General features: G+C 41.6%; 1 protein-coding gene and 1 long non-coding RNA gene across 5 annotated transcripts in view; one reads left to right on the forward strand and one right to left on the reverse strand.

Moving 5' to 3' along the window:
• Positions 1-3,814: 3,814 nt before the first annotated feature.
• LOC123599629 lies at positions 3,815-20,186 on the reverse strand. The gene is made up of 3 exons (XR_006713234.1): positions 19,389-20,186; positions 15,334-15,335; positions 3,815-3,826 (listed from the first exon to the last, which is right to left on the reverse strand). It is a non-coding gene; the product is annotated as an uncharacterized LOC123599629 (long non-coding RNA).
• DIS3L2 (DIS3 like 3'-5' exoribonuclease 2) overlaps positions 14,902-20,749 on the forward strand; it is a 350,540-nt gene continuing 344,692 nt past the window's right edge. The window contains exon 1 of one of the 4 annotated variants that reach the window (XM_045481713.1): positions 14,902-15,256. The gene's annotated coding sequence lies outside the window, so the exon portion shown is untranslated. The remainder of the gene's footprint in view (positions 15,257-20,749) is intronic. The other 3 variants (XM_045481715.1, XM_045481716.1, XM_045481714.1) reach the window with 3 other exon arrangements.

Here is a 20,749-nt window from a genome sequence, read left to right on the forward strand (position 1 = left end):
TGGATATCCATACAATGGGATATTATTTACCCATAAAAAAGGATGAAGTACTGATTCGTGCTACAATGAGTGAACCTTGAAAACATGCTAAGTGAAAGCCAGTGACAAGGGACCAAAGAACACTCTTCTTATATGAAATATCCAGAGCAGGGAAATCATAGAGAGAGAGAGAAAATTGGTAGTTTCCCGGGGCTGGGAGGAGGGGAGGGAGGTGGGCAGTGACAGCTAATCGGTATGGGGTTTCTTTCTGGTGTGATGAAATGTTCTAAACTGATTTTGGTGATTGAACAACATTGTGATTATACTAAAACCACTGAACTATACACTTAAAAATGGTGAATTAGATGTTATTTGAATTACAGTTGACCTTTAAACAACATGGGTTTGGGGGCGCCTGGGTGCCTCAGTCGGTTGAGCGTCCGACTTCAGCCCAGGTCATATCTCGCGGTCCGTGGGTTCGAGCTCCGCATCGGGCTCTGTGCTGACAGCTCAGGGCCTGGAGCCTGTTTCAGATTCTGTGTCTCCCTCTCTCTCTGACCCTCCCCTGTTCATGCTCTGTCTCTGTCTCAAAAATAAATAAACATTAAAAAAAATAAAAAAAAAATAAACAACATGGGTTTGAACTTTTTGATAAATGTAACACATATGTATGGTAAATGTATTTTCTCTTATGATTTTCTTAATCTTTTTTTCCTCAGGGCACCTGGGTGGCTCAGTTGTTTGAGCGTTCAACTCTTGAGCTTGGCTCAGCTCATGATCTCACAGTTCATCAGCTGTCAACGCACAGCCTGCTTGGGATTCTCTCTCTCTCCCTCTCTTTCTGCCCCTCCCCTGTTCTCTCTCTCTCTCCAAATAAATAAACTTAAAAAAAATAAATTTTCTTCTAACTTCCTTTATTATAAGATACAGTATATAATGTGTATGACCTACAAAATATGTGTTAATTGACTGTTTATGTATTGGTAAGGCTTCTGGTTAACAATAGGCTATTAGTAGTAAAGTTTTTTGAGGGGTCAAAAGTTACATGCAGATTTTCGACAGCATAGGGGATTAGTGCCCCAAGCCCCACCGTAGTTCAAGGGTCAATTGTCTATCTCACCTTAAAAATTTCAAAAAGAATATTCCAATTCAAATGCAAATGTCTATCTACCTCTCTGATTGTCTGTTTATCCCTAGGTGGTAGAATTACACATACATTTTTAGTTGCTTCTTCATAATCAAATAGATTATCGGGGTGCCTGGGTGGGTCAGTCAGTTGAGTGTCCACCTCTTGAATTTGGCTCAGGTCATGATCCCAGGGATATGGGATTGAGCTCCACATTGGGCTCTGCGCTGAGCGTGGAGCCTGTTTAAGATTCTCTCTCTTTCCCCCTGCCCCTCTTCCCTGCTTGCATGTGCTCTCTCTATCTCTCTCTCTCTCTCTCAAAAAAAAAAAAAAGTGTTATCTAAGTTATTTCCAATGAACATTTATAATTTGTATAATAAAGTGAATAAGAGACAACTCTAAAATAAACATGGAAAATAAAAGCAAATTTATAAAAGGATTGTTAAATAGTTGCACATTCTACAACTACGCAATGTAAGTATACAGAACTAGTCCTGAAAAATAGAATAAAATGAAAATAATTGTGCAAAAGTAATAAAATTATGTATGAAGTAAATTTTTTGGAAACTTTTTTTGGTATTTATTATCTTTATCTTTACAAATAGGGGGAACAACCATATTTGCCTCACAAAATGAACTTGGCTTTTTATTTATTTGATATCGAAAATGTTAATGACAACATTATCAACTCTAGTTGCTTTTTTTCTAAAAATTTACTTATTCATTCTACAATAAAATTTCCATGTTTCTTTTTTTTTTATCAAACTTTTAAATGTTTATTTATTTTTGAGAGACAGAGACAGAGTGCAAGTGGGGGAGGGGCAGAGAGAGAGGGAGATGAAGAATCCGAAGCAGGCTCCAGGCCCTGAGCTATCAGCACAGAGCCTGATGTGGGGCTTGAACTCACAAGCTGTGAGATCATGATCTGAGCTGAAGTCGGATGCTTAACCCTCTGAGCCATCCAGGTGCCCCAAGTTTTCCATGTTTCTTCATTGAACTTTCCCTTTTGCTAATCTTTCCCTGTTGCTCTGAGTTTTCTTCTTCTGTAAGTTATGTTCAAAATTGTTAACTTCCTTTAATGTTTACAACTTAGTAGAGCTTAACTTTGAATAATATTTCCTAACAATTGAAACTTTTTTGTGTTTTCTCATTTTTGCATTTTGTTTCTCTTATATTTTCTTGGGTATTTAATTGGCTATCCTACTAGTCTGCAAATATTATATTAATTTCTTATCTCAGTTTGCAGAGTAAGCAGATACTGTCTTATTTTCTAATTTATTTGATTTCATATTTATTGTTTTTCCTTTTTAAATTTGCTACCTTTATCTTTAAAAAATTTAGGTGTGGATTTAGTTTATTTTTTCCTTTTTACTTCTTATTTGCACAGGCATGGGAGATACAAAGTTCCTCCAATACAGTTTTAACTGTGTAAATGGTATCTGTTGTTTTTGGTCTTTAAAGTAATGTCCCCATATTTGGTGTTGCTTTTTTCAACTCAGTTGTTCCGTCACAGAGTCTTTCTTCCGTTATTGCCTGGTCATGTGCATATAAGGTAGTGTACTGGCTTTTTCTTCAATTTTATTGTATGGAAGTCTGAGAAAATATGTGTAAAATCTTTGTGTATCTATTGTGAATATCTTTATCTTCAAAATTGCAATTAATTTTTGTGAAAGCTTAATGTGCACTTCAGAAAGCTCTCTATTTCCCAATTTTTCCTCTTTGGATCAGTTCCTCCAATCGCCTCCTTCTGTAGAAGAAATGGAGGCCCCCGAGGTGCAGAGACTTGCCCATGACCTCTCAGTGGGGCTGGGGCAGAGCCTGTGTTTGTGGCCAATGAATGGAGCATTGTGGAGAGTTTACACCAACATGCTCCAACAGCACCCTTCCCCTGCTGGTGCCCCATTCTGTTGAAAAGCTACAGAGCAGGGCTGCCTGAGGCCAAGCAGCTTGTCTCGTGTGCACACCCTCTCCCTGCAGCCTCCCTTCTTTACACTGCATCATACTGACCTGTTGTCCTTGGGCTTCTCTTTGGCCTCGCCTGAAAAAAGGGATTGTTTCCTAGGATGCTGCCTTCTCATGGAAACAGACCTCCAGTGGGTCCGGCCATGGGTGTTCTGGGCATGCCCAGGTATGCCAGAATCCTGGGATGAACATAACTTAATCAGTCAAGCTGGGACCCGCTACACTTGCTTTTGTGCAAGCATGATTTATCTGAGCCAGGCTCTTATTCTGTCTCCCCTTTCTTTAAATGTATTTTTAAAAAGATTCATAGGTGTGGATTTTGTCTTTTTAATCCAGTGTACGATGCTATTTTTTTAAATAGGAGAATTTAGCTGATCAAAAAGGATTTAAATAATATAACAGAAAGTGAATTTAGAATAATAGTCATAAAATTAATCGCCGGGCTTGAAAACAGTATACAGGACAGCAGAGAATCCCTTGCTACAGAGATCAAGGGACTAAGGAACAGTCACGAGGAGCTGAAAAACGCTTTAAATGAAATGCAAAACAAAATGGAAACCACCACAGCTCGGATCGAAGAGGCAGAGGAGAGAATAGGTGAATTAGAAGATAAAGTTATGGAAAAAGAGGAAGCTGAGAGAAAGAGAGATAAAAAAATCCAGGAGTATGAGGGGAAAATTAGAGAACTAAGTGATACACTAAAAAGAAATAATATACGCATAATTGGTATCCCAGAGGAGGAAGAGAGAGGGAAAGGTGCTGAAGGGGTACTTGAAGAAATAATAGCTGAGAACTTCCCTGAACTGGGGAAGGAAAAAGGCATTGAAATCCAAGAGGCACAGAGAACTCCCTCCAGACGGAACTTGAATCGATCTTCTGCACGACATATCATAGTGAAACTGGCAAAATACAAGGATAAAGAGAAAATTCTGAAAGCAGCAAGGGGTAAACGTGCCCTCACATATAAAGGGAGACCTATAAGACTCGTGACTGATCTCTCTTTTGAAACTTGGCAGGCCAGAAAGAATTGGCACGAGATTTTCAGTGTGCTAGACAGAAAAAATATGCAGCCAAGAATCCTTTATCCAGCAAGTCTGTCATTTAGAATAGAAGGAGAGATAAAGGTCTTCCCAAACAAACAAAAACTGAAGGAATTTGTCACCACTAAACCAGCCCTACAAGAGATCCTAAGGGGGACCCTGTGAGACAAAATACCAGAGACATCACTACAAGCATAAAACATACAGACATCACAATGACTCTAAACCCGTATCTTTCTATAATAACACTGAATGTAAATGGATTAAATGCACCAACCAAAAGACATAGGGTATCAGAATGGATAAAAAAACAAGACCCATCTATTTGCTGTCTACAAGAGACTCATTTTAGACCTGAGGACACCTTTAGATTGAGAGTGAGGGGATGGAGAACTATTTATCATGCTACTGGAAGCCAAAAGAAAGCTGGAGTAGCCATACTTATATCAGACAAACTAGACTTTAAATTAAAGGCTGTAACAAGAGATGAAGAAGGACATTATATAATAGTTACAGGGTCTATCCATCAGGAAGAGCTAACAATTATAAATGTCTATGCGCCGAATACCGGAGCCCCCAAATATATAAAACAACTACTCACAAACATAAGCAACCTTATTGATAAGAATGTGGTAATTGCAGGGGACTTTAACACGCCACTTACAGAAATGGATAGATCATCTAGACACACGGTCAATAAAGAAACAAGGGCCCTGAATGAGACATTGGATCAGATGGACTTGACAGATATATTTAGAACTCTGCATCCCAAAGCAACAGAATATACTTTCTTCTCGAGTGCACATGGAACATTCTCCAAGATAGATCATATACTGGGTCACAAAACAGCCCTCCATAAGTTTACCAGAATTGAAATTATACCATGCATACTTTCAGACCACAATGCTATGAAGCTTGAAATCAACCACAGAAAAAAGTCTGGAAAACCTCCAAAAGCATGGAGGTTAAAGAATACCCTACTAACGAATGAGTGGGTCAACCAGGCAATTAGAGAAGAAATTAAAAAATATATGGAAACAAACGAAAATGAAAATACAACAATCCAAACGCTTTGGGACGCAGCGAAGGCAGTCCTGAGAGGAAAATACATTGCAATCCAGGCCTATCTCAAGAAACAAGAAAAATCCCAAATACAAAATCTAACAGCACACCTAAAGGAAATAGAAGCAGAGCAGCAAAGGCAGCCTAAACCCAGCAGAAGAAGAGAAATAATAAAGATCAGAGCAGAAATAAACAATATAGAGTCTAAAAAAACTGTAGAGCAGATCAACGAAACCAAGAGTTGGTTTTTTGAAAAAATAAACAAAATTGACAAACCTCTAGCCAGGCTTCTCAAAAAGAAAAGGGAGATGACCCAAATAGATAAAATCATGAATGAAAATGGAATTATTACAACCAATCCCTCAGAGATACAAACAATTATCAGGGAATACTATGAAAAATTATATGCCAACAAATTGGACAACCTGGAAGAAATGGACAAATTCCTGAACACCCACACTCTTCCAAAACTCAATCAGGAGGAAATAGAAAGCTTGAACAGACCCATAACCAGCGAAGAAATTGAATCGGTTATCAAAAACCTCCCAACAAATAAGAGTCCAGGACCAGATGGCTTCCCAGGGGAGTTCTACCAGACGTTTAAAGCAGAGATAATACCTATCCTTCTCAAGCTATTCCAAGAAATAGAAAGGGAAGGAAAACTTCCAGACTCATTCTATGAAGCCAGTATTACTTTGATTCCTAAACCAGACAGAGACCCAGTAAAAAAAGAGAACTACCGGCCAATATCCCTGATGAATATGGATGCAAAAATTCTCAATAAGATACTAGCAAATCGAATTCAACGGCATATAAAAAGAATTATTCACCATGATCAAGTGGGATTCATTCCTGGGATGCAGGGCTGGTTCAACATTCGCAAATCAATCAACGTGATACATCACATTAACAAAAAAAAAGAGAAGAACCATATGATCCTGTCAATCGATGCAGAAAAGGCCTTTGACAAAATCCAGCACCCTTTCTTAATAAAAACCCTTGAGAAAGTCGGGATAGAAGGAACATACTTAAAGATCATAAAAGCCATTTATGAAAAGCCCACAGCTAACATCATCCTCAACGGGGAAAAACTGAGAGCTTTTTCCCTGAGATCAGGAACACGACAGGGATGCCCACTCTCACCGCTGTTGTTTAACATAGTGCTGGAAGTTCTAGCATCAGCAATCAGACAACAAAAGGAAATCAAAGGCATCAAAATTGGCAAAGATGAAGTCAAGCTTTCGCTTTTTGCAGATGACATGATATTATACATGGAAAATCCGATAGACTCCACCAAAAGTCTGCTAGAATTGATACATGAATTCAGCAAAGTCGCAGGATACAAAATCAATGTACAGAAATCAGTTGCATTCTTATACACTAACAATGAAGCAACAGAAAGACAAATAAAGAAACTGATCCCATTCACAATTGCACCAAGAAGCATAAAATACCTAGGAATAAATCTAACCAAAGATGTAAAGGATCTGTATGCTGAAAACTATAGAAAGCTTACGAAGGAAATTGAAGAAGATTTAAAGAAATGGAAAGACATTCCCTGCTCATGGATTGGAAAAATAAATATTGTCAAAATGTCAATACTACCCAAAGCTATCTACACATTCAATGCAATCCCAATCAAAATTGCACCAGCATTCTTCTCGAAACTAGAACAAGCAATCCTAAAATTCATATGGAACCACAAAAGGCCCCGAATAGCCAAAGGAATTTTGAAGAAGAAGACCAAAGCAGGAGGCATCACAATCCCAGACTTTAGCCTCTACTACAAAGCTGTCATTATCAAGACAGCATGGTATTGGCACAAAAACAGACACATAGACCAATGGAATAGAATAGAAACCCCAGAACTAGACCCACAAACGTATGGCCAACTCATCTTTGACAAAGCAGGAAAGAACATCCAATGGAAAAAAGACAGCCTCTTTAACAAATGGTGCTGGGAGAACTGGACAGCAACATGCAGAAGGTTGAAACTAGACCACTTTCTCACACCATTCACAAAAATAAACTCAAAATGGATAAAGGACCTGAATGTGAGACAGGAAACCATCAAAACCTTAGAGGAGAAAGCAGGAAAAGACCTCTCTGACCTCAGCCGTAGCAATCTCTTACTCGACACATCCCCAAAGGCAAGGGAATTAAAAGCAAAAGTGAATTACTGGGACCTTATGAAGATAAAAAGCTTCTGCACAGCAAAGGAAACAACCAACAAAACTAAAAGGCAACCAACGGAATGGGAAAAGATATTTGTAAATGACATATCGGACAAAGGGCTAGTATCCAGAATCTATAAAGAGCTCACCAAACTCCACACCCGAAAAACAAATAACCCAGTGAAGAAATGGGCAGAAAACATGAATAGACACTTCTCTAAAGAAGACATCCGGATGGCCAACAGGCACATGAAAAGATGCTCAATGTCGCTCCTTATCAGGGAAATACAAATCAAAACCACACTCAGGTATCACCTCACGCCAGTCAGAGTGGCCAAAATGAACAAATCAGGAGACTATAGATGCTGGCGAGGATGTGGAGAAACGGGAACCCTCTTGCACTGTTGGTGGGAATGCAAATTGGTGCAGCCGCTCTGGAAAGCAGTGTGGAGGTTCCTCAGAAAATTAAAAATAGACCTACCCTATGACCCAGCAATAGCACTGCTAGGAATTTATCCAAGGGATACAGGAGTACTGATGCATAGGGGCACTTGTACCCCAATGTTCATAGCAGCACTCTCAACAATAGCCAAATTATGGAAAGAGCCTAAATGTCCATCAACTGATGAATGGATAAAGAAATTGTGGTTTATATACACAATGGAATACTACGTGGCAATGAGAAAAAATGAAATATGGCCTTTTGTAGCAACGTGGATGGAACTGGAGAGTGTGATGCTAAGTGAAATAAGCCATACAGAGAAAGACAGATACCATATGGTTTCACTTTTATGTGGATCCTGAGAAACTTAACAGGAATCCATGGGGGAGGGGGAGGAAAAAAGAAAAAAAAAAAAAAAAAAAAAAAAAAAAAGAGGTTAGAGTGGGAGAGAGCCAAAGCATAAGAGACTGTTAAAAACTGAGAACAAACTGAGGGTTGATGGGGGGTGGGAGGGAGGGAGGAGAGGGTGGGTGATGGGTATTGAGGAGGGCACCTTTTGGGATGAGCACTGGGTGTTTTATGCAAACCAATTTGACAATAAATTTCATATATTATAAAATAATAAATAAATAAATAAAAAAAAAACAACTGAGAACAAACTGAGGGTTGATAGGGGGTGGGAGGGAGGGGAGGGTGGGTGATGGGTATTGAGGAGGGCACATTTTGGGATGAGCACTGGGTGTTGTATGGAAACCAATTTGACAATAAACTTCATATATTGAAAAAAAAATAAATAAATAGGAGAATTTAGTCCATTTACATGTAATCTTATAATTATTTTGATTGTGTCATTCTGTATTTTTCTCAGTTAATAAAATTCTTGGTTTTCTCTTTAGTTTAAGATTTCTATTGGAGGCCATTTTTTATTCATTCAAGTGAGATGAGATTTTCTCAAAATTTTCTGAACAACCCAATTTCTTAGTGTTTTACTATGTTTTCACTTACCCAACAAAAAACAGTTATGCTCATTTCTTTCTATTTGTTCTGATTCAAAACTATTTTTCTTAAGAAACTTGTTTTCTTTCTTATAGATTCAGTTTTTTTGTTTGTTTGTTTGTTTTGTTTTTGGTCATTCACTCACCTCCAAGTCCTCCTTAGTCAAATCCTTTTGCTTTGGTTTTGGCATTCTGAAAAGTTTTACCTCCAGTTAATTTTCTTTAATTAAAAAACACTTTGTTTTTAATTTTAAGTAGAGCATGATCAGGGAAGAAGGGTCGAGGGAGAGAGAGAAAATCTTAAGCAGACTCTGTGCTCAGCATGGAGCCTGATGTGGGGCTCATCCCACCACCCTCAGATTGTGACCTGAGCTGAAATCAAGAGTCAGAGGCACAACTGACTGAGCTACCCAGGCGCCCCTCCAGTTAAAAATTTTATTTATTTATAAATGTTTATTTATCTATTTTTGACAGAGAGAGAGAACAAGCAGGGGAGGGACAGAGAGAGAGAGAGAGAGAGAGAGAGAGAGAGAGAGAGAGAGAGAGAAAGAGAATCCCAAGCAGGCTCCATGCTGGCAGCGCAGAGGCCAATGCAGGGCTTGAACCCATGAACTAGGAGATCAGCCCCTGAGCTGAAATCAAGAGTTGGATGCTTAACTGATTGAGCCTCCCAGGTGCTCCCAATTAAATATTTTAAAATATGATTATCACATTTTATGAAAACTATACTTTATATCCTTGCTTTTCAGACTAGTTACATGTATCTGTGTAGATAGGCTATACACTGCATAAGATTATCATTTCTCTTTGCCTATATACATATCCTTCATTGAAATTTGCTCCCTTTTCCTTCAATAAGTGGGTCCCCCGGCACACACACATACACTGAGACCCTAAGGAAGGTATGGACTTGAACAGCCATAATTGTACTGAGTGGGTCTGTTTCCCTGGGTTAGCCGATTGGCTCCCATGGACCCCTAACCCATAGGCTGGCCTTAGCCAATCGCATGTTTTCTCTCTATATGTCTAAAATGAGGAGATTCATTCAACATTGGGTGCTGGAAAGGGATGAATAGACTTACCTTTCATTGAAATTGTTCCTCCCCCACTCCAAACACACACAGATGCAGAGCAAACCCATCCCTCCCCTCCAGCACATGACTCCTTGGAGGAGGGTTGTTATCTGGAAAAAAAAAAATGGGTTGTGTTGGGAAGAGAGAGTGCCAAAAGAGAAGTTTGGTAGGCTGCAGCATTGGCTACAGAAGGAAGGAAAAAAAGCTCTCTCCGTCGGGACCATCATACACCAGACACTTCGTTGTTCTACACTCCTAAGAGTGACTACGATTTAGGATAACCTCTTATCAAATGATAGTATTAATGAACATGTATTTAGTATGTGCCAGGCAATGTTTTAAACGGTTTACATGTATGGACTCATTTAAATTTCCTATCAACCTTATGAGGTACTATCATTACTCACTTTCTATGAGTAGGGAAACCTCAACGGAGAGGTTGAGTAACTTGCCTAAGGTCACATAGTGAGTAACTGAAGGAGTTGGACTTGAATGCAGCAGTTTGGTTCCCCTTGTCTTAAGAGGCACGATGCACTGCTGTTGTAATGGAATTGCCAGCGTCATGTGAGGCTGGCATCTGGCAGGGGGTGAGGTACAGGAGAAAAGTAAAGTATTGTCCTATAAAGACCTCCAGCTGCAGTGAATTCTCCAACCAAACAAAGGTATAAACATTCTGGGTTTAATGAGTTTGGATGTCATTCTTTTTCTTTCAACGTGTAATAATTGTTAGATGCCATTTACAGCTGCTGAGATAGATCTTTGATTAAAAGACACAGTTCAAAATTGGAAAAAAAAAGGAAGATCAAAGAAAGAAAAGATCAAAATGGGAGGACGAGAGAGTATAAAAATCAAGACAAATTTAAAGCTGAAGATGTGGGGAATAAAACCCTGGAATGATAACATTGTAAATGAGAAGTTTCCAAAATTCATGCTTTTAGTAGCATATGTTAAATAAAAAATAAAAGAAGAGCAAAGAACTAGAAAATAAAAAAAAATAAAAAAGCCTAAAAATGTTAAGAATAACATGTTGATCAATCCTGATAAAATAAAATGAATAATTAGAAGTATTTGAAAAGGTGAAGTTTTACACAGGAGCTAGAATGTAAGAGAGACATTAAGGAAAGGCTGAGAGTCATAAGGCAAAAAAATGGGAATGATCTAGAAGGATTTACATTTAAATAGTTAAGAGAAAAATAATACCATAAAGATAGAGGGAAAAGAAAAATGTACTATTTTTTTAAAGCTAACTTTAAAGTGAGGCAAGAACAAAAACAGACTCTAATCAGACAAGGATTGCAAGCGGGAAAGAGTAGTCTGGGCAGGGCTAATTGCTGGAATTGAGGCGGCCAAGATCAACTGATATGGTCAGGATGAGACATATTTTCTGTTCACCCATAACACTATCCGCTGGCAGCTCTGTCACCTGCACAGATAAAGATGAGGCTCGTGGCACTTGATTCCATCCCATAGCTGAGCCAGGTCCTTCCAAAGTCATACCCCCAGGCCAGCAAAGCCTCCTTCACGTTGGTCCTTGGAATATGTTCAATTCTACCTTAGTTTTTCTTTAACATATTTAACAGTCCTTTTGTTATCTTTTAGTTCCTTCAAGCTGAGATTCACACGTGAAAGACAATCAAAACAGGTTGTTGTTGAATGGATTTATTCAATCTTATTTCCTTGAAGTTCTGGTGGCGTTTGTTTATTACATTGTTCTCTCTCTCTCCCCGTCTCTCTCTCTCACACACACACACACACACACACACACACACACACACACACACACAATCTTTATCACCTAGCTTCATTTTTTTTTAACGTTTATTTTTGAGACAGAGAGAGACAGGGCATGAACGGGGGAGGGTCAGAGAGAGAGGAAGACACAGAATCTGAAACAGGCTCCAGGCTCTGAGCTGTCAGCACAGAGCCCGACATGGGGCTTGAACTCACGGACCGCGAGATCATGACCTGAGCCGAAGTTGGTCGCTTAACCGACTGAGCCACCCAGGTGCCCCACCTAGCTTCATTTTTGATGTTCTAACACTTCTTACTGATTCTGAGTTGCTTGGTTATTTACTTTCAGGGTACTTAGTGGCAGTAGAATTGGGTGGGGGAATGAGACAGTTTACAGGACTTGATTTTGGATTGGGCTATTAGGGTGAGGGTGTGGTGGTGAGGGACAGTGGAGTCACGGATGATTCCTAGGTGTCTGGATGTCTGCCTTTGTGACTGGGTGGATATTAGTACAGAAGACCAAGTTGGGGGTGGTGGTGGTTAGGAATCAGGGTCAGGCTGCACCTGGAAAACTCTGGGGCACTGTAGCTGTCTATACTCCCTAAACTCCCAGGAAGGCTTGTATTTCATAATAGACACAATCCCTCTCCATGCCAGCATGGGATTCTTCTGGAGGTAGCAGATGGCTCACTTCATATACCAACATGGCATGGTAACCTTGGTCCTTTGTTCATATTCTGGGTATTGCCCAAAGCATTTCGCATCATTAATTGGCTATCCATCATCCAGAGACCAAAGTCAGACAAAGCTCATCACCTGGAACCTTTCTTGCCCACACCATTCTGGAAGTACAGGGTTCACCCACAACTTCCTGCAGTTCTCTAAAAATATGCCCATCATAGAAATAAGTTTCCATCTCTTGAGGCACCACTGAAATCTCCTGGAACGCCAGCCAAGTTGAGCCTGATGAATCACCTTGGGTCAACTGAACACAGTTCTTTAGAATTGATACTCTATTCAAGGCTGTCAGGAGGATGCGGGAATAGACTTTATCTTTTGTACTTCATGGATTTGGGGCTTTTTCTATATTACAAGTTGACTTCGTCCCTTCCGCTCACATAATAATTGATTTAGCTTCCCTTTACCAAACTATAATCATTTTCTGGTCCTGCCTTGCTCATGTTACACCTGGCGTCCCTTGGCTGATATTTTGGGTGTTCCTAAACTCTTCAGCCACACGTTTCAAATTTCATGGTTTACTCTCACAGATGGTTGGTCACATCCATTGTGGGTAGACTTGTAGTCTCTTAGAGAAGAATATTTCTCTTCTGGGTGAGCTTGTTGTAATACTTGATATAATGAGAATGTACTGGTTCTGGACTGGAGGTATGCTTGTGGGGCAAGCCTTTCACCCTTTCCTTTTGCCCACATGAGGAAGCCCAGAGCTCATTCTACTTAGATGATGTCCACCCAGCCCTGTAGCCTTCACACTAGCTGACACACTTTCTGCCAGCTGTCCCCAAATGGGATCTGCCTGTGGAACTTACATACAATAATTGTCCTTCCTTTGCTCTTCTACACCTGCTTCTACTTTTTAATGTTTATTTATTTGAGAGAGAGAGAGAGAGAGCTAGCAGGGGAGGGGCAGAGAGAGAGGGAGACGCAGAATCCGAAGCAGGCTCCAGGCCCTGAGCTGTCAGCACAGAGTGCAATGGCAGGGCTCGAACCCATGAACCCGCGAGATCATGACCTGCGCCCAATTGGATGCTTAACCGACCGAGTCACCCAGGGGCCCCTTCTATTCCTGCTTCTAATATTTTTGGTTTCCTTGGCTTCATCTCCCATTTCTGGCTCTGCAACCCCAGTTTTTATGTTATCAAGACTTTGTTCTTTTCCCTTTCTGGGTATTCCCATCCCTGGCTCCATTGGGGCTCCTCCCACCCATTGAATCCTTTGCCATCCTCTTTCCTGCCCCTGCTGGGCTTCTTCCATCATCTACAGTTTGAATAGACAAGGTTTGCCTACATCACAGTCTTGCTGAGGATTCAGACCTGTGTGCACATTAAAAATCAAAGGCTCGTGGGTTCATTTATTCTTTACTTTTTTTTTTTTCAACGTTTATTTATTTTTGGGACAGAGAGAGACAGAGCATGAACGGGGGAGGGTCAGAGAGAGAGGGAGACACAGAATCGGGAACAGGCTCCAGGCTCTGAGCCATCAGCCCAGAGCCCGATGCGGGGCTCGAACTCACGGACCGTGATATCCTGACCTGGCTGAAGTCGGACGCTTAACCGACTGCGCCACCCAGGCGCCCCGTCATTTATTCTTTAAACAAACAGTGATTAAGGCTTTTCTTTGCGGCAAGCCCTGGAGACCCAAGATTAAACAAATATTTCCCACCTTCAAGAACTTCAGGTATTAGAGAAGAATCCCGAAATTTACAAATACTTTAAAAGACATTAAGGCACTCAGGAACAATTTAATGTATTTCTTTTCCTTGTCTTAATGTGGAACACATGGTGGTGGGCTCCTTCACTACACAGATTCAAGCTACTGTCGCCTTTGACGCCCTATTCCTGAATTTTGATTTTTTAGGGTCACCACTAGGCACTTGATCTTCACAGCATTTGACACTGGTGACCACCTCCTTACTGGAATTCTTTCCTCTCCCACTGTCTTCTCAGCAGTCCTTCAACCAAACATTCTAATTTTGTTTTGTTTTGGTTTTTTAGTATTTTATTTTTAAGTAATTTCTACACCCCTAGTGGGGCTCAAACTTACAACCCCTAGATCAAGAGTCACATGCTCTACCGACTGAACCAGCCAGGTACCCCTTTCAAGGAACATTCTGAACGCTCTTTGGAGGTTCCTGTTCCTTTGTTCACAACATGAAAACATCATGTTGATGTTTTCTGGGCTCCATTCTTTCCTCTCTACGCACTTCCCTGGGCAGGCCACACTGACCTTTCGGTCGGTGTCTCAAACGAGCCTACTCTCGTACCTGAAACACTCCTCCTTACCCTTTTACTTGCTTTAAGTAACCTTTTCCCTACCCGAGTCCGGGTAGGCTCCCACAGCTTCCCATACTTAGCCCACCCAGGTAAGCAGTATCTGTCTGCCCGCGCTCCCACCAGTCTGTACATCCTGGCGGCAGGGACCCCGCCTGGATTGCCCATCTCTGCATCTCCAGTTTCAGTCCTGCCCCGAGCCTTGAGCAGGTGTCCAACAACCAAGTATCTAGTAAACGAAAGAATGAGTAAAGCCCTGTGCCAGGAAAGGACGGGCGTGGCTACATCCGGGGGGCCTAGAAGCAGGGCGCGAACCCGGACTGGAAGCAGGGCGCGAACCCGGGCTGGGAGGGCTCCCGCAGCTGACTGGCTCTCGAGCAGGGGGCCGCGGCGGCCGGGGTCGCCCAGCAAGAGCCACCGGCTACAGTTCATCGCCCCCGCGAGGCGAGGCCACAGAAGTCGCGTTGGCCCTTCGCCAACTCCTGCCACCTCCACCGCAGAGGAACGACGGCCGACCACCGTCTCCGCCGCGCTCTCGAGGCGCGCGGCGTTCTTGGCCCCGTCCGGCCACCGTTGCTTTCTATACAGCGGCGCCCCTGACCCGGAAGAGTATTCTCCTTAGCAACTGCGGGACCGCGGCGGCGCCAGCCTCCCGGGAGCGACGGTGAGGCCTCCCCGCCCCCGCTCCGCGCGCCCCACCTCGACCCTTTCCCTGGACCGGCCCCGGGTCTGACCTGCCACGTCTCCGCAGCGCTTAGCGGGGTACCTGCGGCGCCGGTCCTGGGCGAGCGCCCTCCGCCTCGGGCATCGCTCTCCGGCTCCGGCGTCGCCCCTGCCCACCACACGCCCCCCTCTCCCCCGCTCCCGGCCGACAGGGCCTGTCAGGCCCGGCTCCTCGCGCGGGGTCCCGCCGGCCCTCTCTCGTAGCCCCGTTAGGGGCGCAGATAAGAAAACCAGAATTAAGCAGAGCCTGTTGCTGTAGAGAGGACGCTTCCCGAGGCTCGGGTCACCTGTGGACGCGTTCTTATGGGTCCAGATACAGGTGTCTGGGACTGGCAGGGATGGAACCCTTGAGGAGCCGGGAATGGCAGCCGCTTAATTAGAATGCTTGATGTTTGCCTGCTGCTTTGCGCTTTCCAAAGCGATGTCTTTTATCTGCTTTGTTGATCGTGGAGACTCTTGTAATTGAATATTTTCAACTGATCGTTTCCCGGGGATTAGGTTTCCTGTTTTTAGTGATGTGCGGTTAGCATTATGTAGCTTAGGTTTTGTGTCTTCCAATTTTCTACGGACGGAAGGAACTCTCCCTGGGACTGATTACCTTTGGGAAAAATTTCAAGTGAATTTTGCTACGTTGAAAAAAGTAGGGGCAGGTGTTGTTAATATCTCTGATTTGCATTTGAAAAGACAGTGATACTGAAAACCTCCCTTTATTGAGTTTGTAGGTGTGGTACTAAGAAAACTCTAAACCTTATTTGAACATTGTTAGGTAACAATTTTATATTTAATGATAATAGAGTTAGGGGCGCCTAGGTGGCTCAGTCAGTTGAGTGACTTTAGCTCAGGTCACGATCTCAGGATGGTTGGCTTCCAGGCCGGCATCGGGCTCTGTGCGGACAGCTCAGAGTCTGGAGCCTGCTTCACATTCTGTGTCTCCCTCTCTCTCTGCCCCTCCCCACTCTCTCTTTCTCAAAAATAAATAAACATTAATGATGAAAGAGTTAAAGCAGGCATGCAAACAATTTTCGGGAATGACATTTGGGAATAAAAGTGCAGGAATTTCGATAGCAAAATCCATTAATCAGCATGGTATAGTGTTTAACCAGCACGCCCAGTGTTCTAGGTACGTGAAAGGATACAAAATAAGAGACCGTACACATTAAGTTATTGGAAAAACTACAAAATAGCATTTGTTTAAATACAGAATCAGAGGAGAGAGCAGTATGGGCTGGAGTTTTCTGTAACATGTTTATGGATTATATCTCTAAAGTATAGGTACAATTTGTGTTTGTATTGGAGGGGACAGGGAATCCTAAACAGTTTCGTATGTTAAGTGTGCACGTGACATTTTGTAGTCCTTATTTAAAGCTCTATGGTACTTGATTCTATTTCACTCTTAGTAAAAATCAGTCTGGCGTTTTTTTCTGTTTGAGATCTAAATGAATATGGTTAATATCAGGAGGCTTTGCCACTGAAGAGATTCATTCCTTTGCTTTTGTGATGGTCTTACTTTTATGTGAAACACCACAGTTTTCAGTAAAGTTAGTTACTAGTTCCTATATACTTAAGAGTTTTGTGGAATGTTACTTTTAATATTTGACAGCTATTTCCAGAGTGCTTCCTATGTAGGAGGCATTGTATCAAGAAATACCAAAAACAGGTTACTCAACAAGGAGTAGTTTTGCTTTATCTGCAGTGTATGTGTGTGTGTGTGTGTTTGTATGTTTTACCCATCAGCCTTTGATGCTCAGCATTTGCGTAGGGACGTAGAAGGACCAGAGAAATTGATACAGGCATCTGAATTGACTTTTTTTTTTTTCCCCGTAAGAGTTGAATAGGGATTTTAGGCTCAGTTGCTTTGGATGTCCTTCGAAGATTCATTAAGGAGACCTCTTACAGTGTTTTATTGCTTTCTTACAGTTTTAGTGGCCATTTATTCACTTTTTCAAAAGTATTTGAGTGCCTATTTGGTGTATTGTGCTTTTGTTGGAAATGGGGGAGAGTGAATACATCCGTGGCTCCTGTCTTCAGCAGATGATACCAAATAATCACACGAATGTGAAACTGCACATTTTTTCTTTTCTTTTTTTGATTTAGGGAAGTCACGGGAACGACATTTGAACTAAGATCTGAAGAATGCACAGGAAAGGAAGAGTGTTCCAGTCAGACCCAACAGCACAGGCAAAGGACAGGAGAGGACAGCACAGGCGTTCATGGGGAGGATTGAGGATTTAGGGTACAGCTCTATGTAGAGAACAGGAAGAGTGTTGGAAGAATCTGGTGGGAGGGGGCTGGAGAGGTGGGCCACAGGGCCTTGTAAGCAGGTTGAGGAGTTTTTCTTATCTCTCGAGTAAAGAGAAGCCTCTATACCGTTTTACTTAGAGACTTCCGCTGGATTGCAGGTGGGGATGACACTTTTACATTGTGTTTATATAGCCTGCTTTGTATTTCTACCTTTGCTTCGTATTTATATCATCTTCTTCCTCATTTCCCCAAGGTGCTCCCTTAGTGTTACTGTAGTTGGAGAAGCTTCCATGTCCTACCAGTGAGATGTGTCCACTTTTTTTTTTTCTTGAGAGAAAAGGAATTTTAGGGATTAGTATTGGACACTAGAAGTTAGTTGATTTGAAATATTTTTGCATCAGTATGACTGCTAGGGCACTAACTTCTGAGACCTGTTTCTTTTTAGTTGTTGCAATAAAAACACATAATATAAAACTTACCCTGGGGCGCCTGGGTGGCTCAGTTGGTTGAGCGTCCGACTTTGGCTCAGGTCATGATCTCACAGTTCATGAGTTCGAGCCCCATGTCGGGCTCTGTGCTGACAGCTCAGAGCCTGGAGTCTGCTTTGGATTCTGTGTCTCCTTCTCTCTCTGCCCCTAACCCACTCGCATTCTGTCTCTGTCTCTCTCAAAATAAACATTAAAAAAAAAAAAAAAATTAAAAAAAAAAAACAACTTACCCTCTTAACCATTTTTAAGTATACAGTTCAGTGATGTTAACTATATTTACACTGTTGTGTAACAGATCACTGGGACTTTTTTATCTTGGAAAACTAAAACTGTACCCAATGAACATCTTCCCCCCCCCACCCAGCTCCTAGTAGATTTGAGTTTTATTGCTCTAAATGCTTTTTGAAAGAATCATATTTGTACCACATTTTGTAGTGCTTATCTCAGAATGCCTTCAGGTCAGTTGATTTTGGGTATTGGACTGGAAACAATTTTGAGATGGTTCCATATTTTAAGTACAAAAAAACATAACAAAGCATTTTCTTAGATGGGGAAGATTTGTAAACTTTTATTTGCAGTTTTCCCATTTTATCTCGGACTTTGTATTCCTGTAGTGTTGTATAAGTAGCCTTATAGAATCCAGTTTGTTTTTATTTTTTATTTATTTTTAAATTTTTTAATATTTATTATTGAAAGACAGATATAGAGCATGAGCATGGGAGGGGCAGAGAGAGGGGGAGACACAGAATCTGAAGCAGACTCCAGGCTCTGAGCTGTCAGCACAGTGCTGATGCAGGGCTCAAACTCACAAACTGCAAGATCATGACCCTAGCCGAAGTTGGACGCTTAACTGACCGAGCCACCCAGGTGCCCCTAGAAGCCAGCTTTTAGAATGACCATTGAACCTTTTGAAAGTTGGTTTTTTGTTTTTTGTTTTTTTTTTTGTTTTTTTTTGCTTTAAATGGGGAGTTGCTGTGGAAAGTAAAGTTCATTTTCATTCAAATATTACTGAGCACATGCACAAATCAGACTGTGGGCCTGGAATAGTTCTGTAGATCCCTCTGAGGTCCAGCTGTCCGTGCCATTACTGGTGACATCAGGGACACAGCCAGATTCTTGTTGTCTTTATTAGATGGAAGGTAGTGGTGGAGCTGTGTCATAGACTCTGGGTCTAAAATTCTCTCTGGTCCAGCAAGAGAGTGGACGCAGGATTAAAATGTGAGAGATGGCTAATGTCTGGGAGAAGACAAGAGCCCCAAATAAGGGTCCTTGCTCCATATTTGTTAAGATCAGAAGGCTTACAAATGTGATGGGCGTGCACAAAGAGATAATGAATCTGTGAACATTAACTCATGGGCATGAGGGAAAGGGGGTTTTGAAGATATATGGTGTTAGGGGTTTGGGTCTATATAAACCAAAATCCTGCTGCCGGGCAGATGGATGTTAAGGGTAGACCTGAGGCGCTGTGCCTGTTTATCTTAGCCAGCCTAGGGGATAAGACAGACAGAGGATGCAACCTCAGGGTCAAAGGCCACCTTTCTTTTGCTAATCAGCTCTGCTCTGGGTAGCTTCACCCCTCAGTGGTCTATCACCCTATTTACCTGTTTACCTAATTTGGTTCTTCCTTCCTGTGAAAGCAGCTTTCTGCTATAGTACTAAATTGGGGGGCCTTTTCGCCCTGAATACCTAATCTCATATACCTTTGCCGCCCCCCCCCCCCCATCTTGGGGCCTCTGCCCTGTCTATGCTTATTTACCCAATCTCGTTTACCCACACTTGGGTGTGAGCATTCTATGGCTTTGTAATTCTTTTTGCCTTGTTGACCCATCAGTGCAGGCTCAGGGAATTATTCCTAAGCTTATTCCCCACAGAGCTGCTCCTTTGTGTCACATCAAGGGAGATAGAAGGATTTGACGAGAACTTTTCAGATAGCATTTTTTGGAACCACAGCAAGAACTTGATGTCCCAGAGTTGCAATTATGAGATTAACTCTCATGTTGAGACTGGAAGTGGTTGGGTTTAGTCAACTATTAGTCCAAAGAAACTTAGTTTTCTATTTTTTTTTCTATGGTGGTAAAATTTACCATCTTAACCATTTTTAAGCGTTCTGTTCAGTGGTATTAAATACATTCATAATGTGGAAACATCACCACCATCCATCTCCATAACTATTTTTTGTCTCATAAAACTGAAACTCTATGCTCATTAAACAACAACTTATTCTTTCCTCTCCCCAGCCTCTGGCAACTACTGTTCTACCTCTGTCTCTATGATTTTGGGCACTCTGAGTACCTCAGAAGTGGAATCATACAGTATTTTTTTGTGACTGGCTTATTTCATTTAGCATAATATTTATTTGTTTGTTTGTTTAAATGTTTATTTATTTTTGAGAGACAGAGCATGAGTGGGGTAGGGGCAGAGAGAGGGAGACACAGAATCTGAAGCAGGCTTCAGGCTTCGAGCTGTTAACACAGAACCCGATGCGGAGCTCGAAATCAAACCACAAGATCATGACCTGAGCCAAAGTCAGACATTTAACTGACCAAGCCACCCAGGCACCCCTAGCATAATATTCTTAAGGTTCATCCATATTGTAGCATATATCAGAATTTCCTCCTTTTAATTTTTTAAATTTAATTTAATTTAAAATATTTTTTAAATATTTATTTTTGAGAGAGAGAAAGATAGACAGAGTACAAGTGGGG

This window comes from Leopardus geoffroyi, chromosome C1 (assembly GCF_018350155.1).
Source record: "Leopardus geoffroyi isolate Oge1 chromosome C1, O.geoffroyi_Oge1_pat1.0, whole genome shotgun sequence".
NCBI classification, from domain to species: Eukaryota; Metazoa; Chordata; class Mammalia; order Carnivora; family Felidae; genus Leopardus; species Leopardus geoffroyi.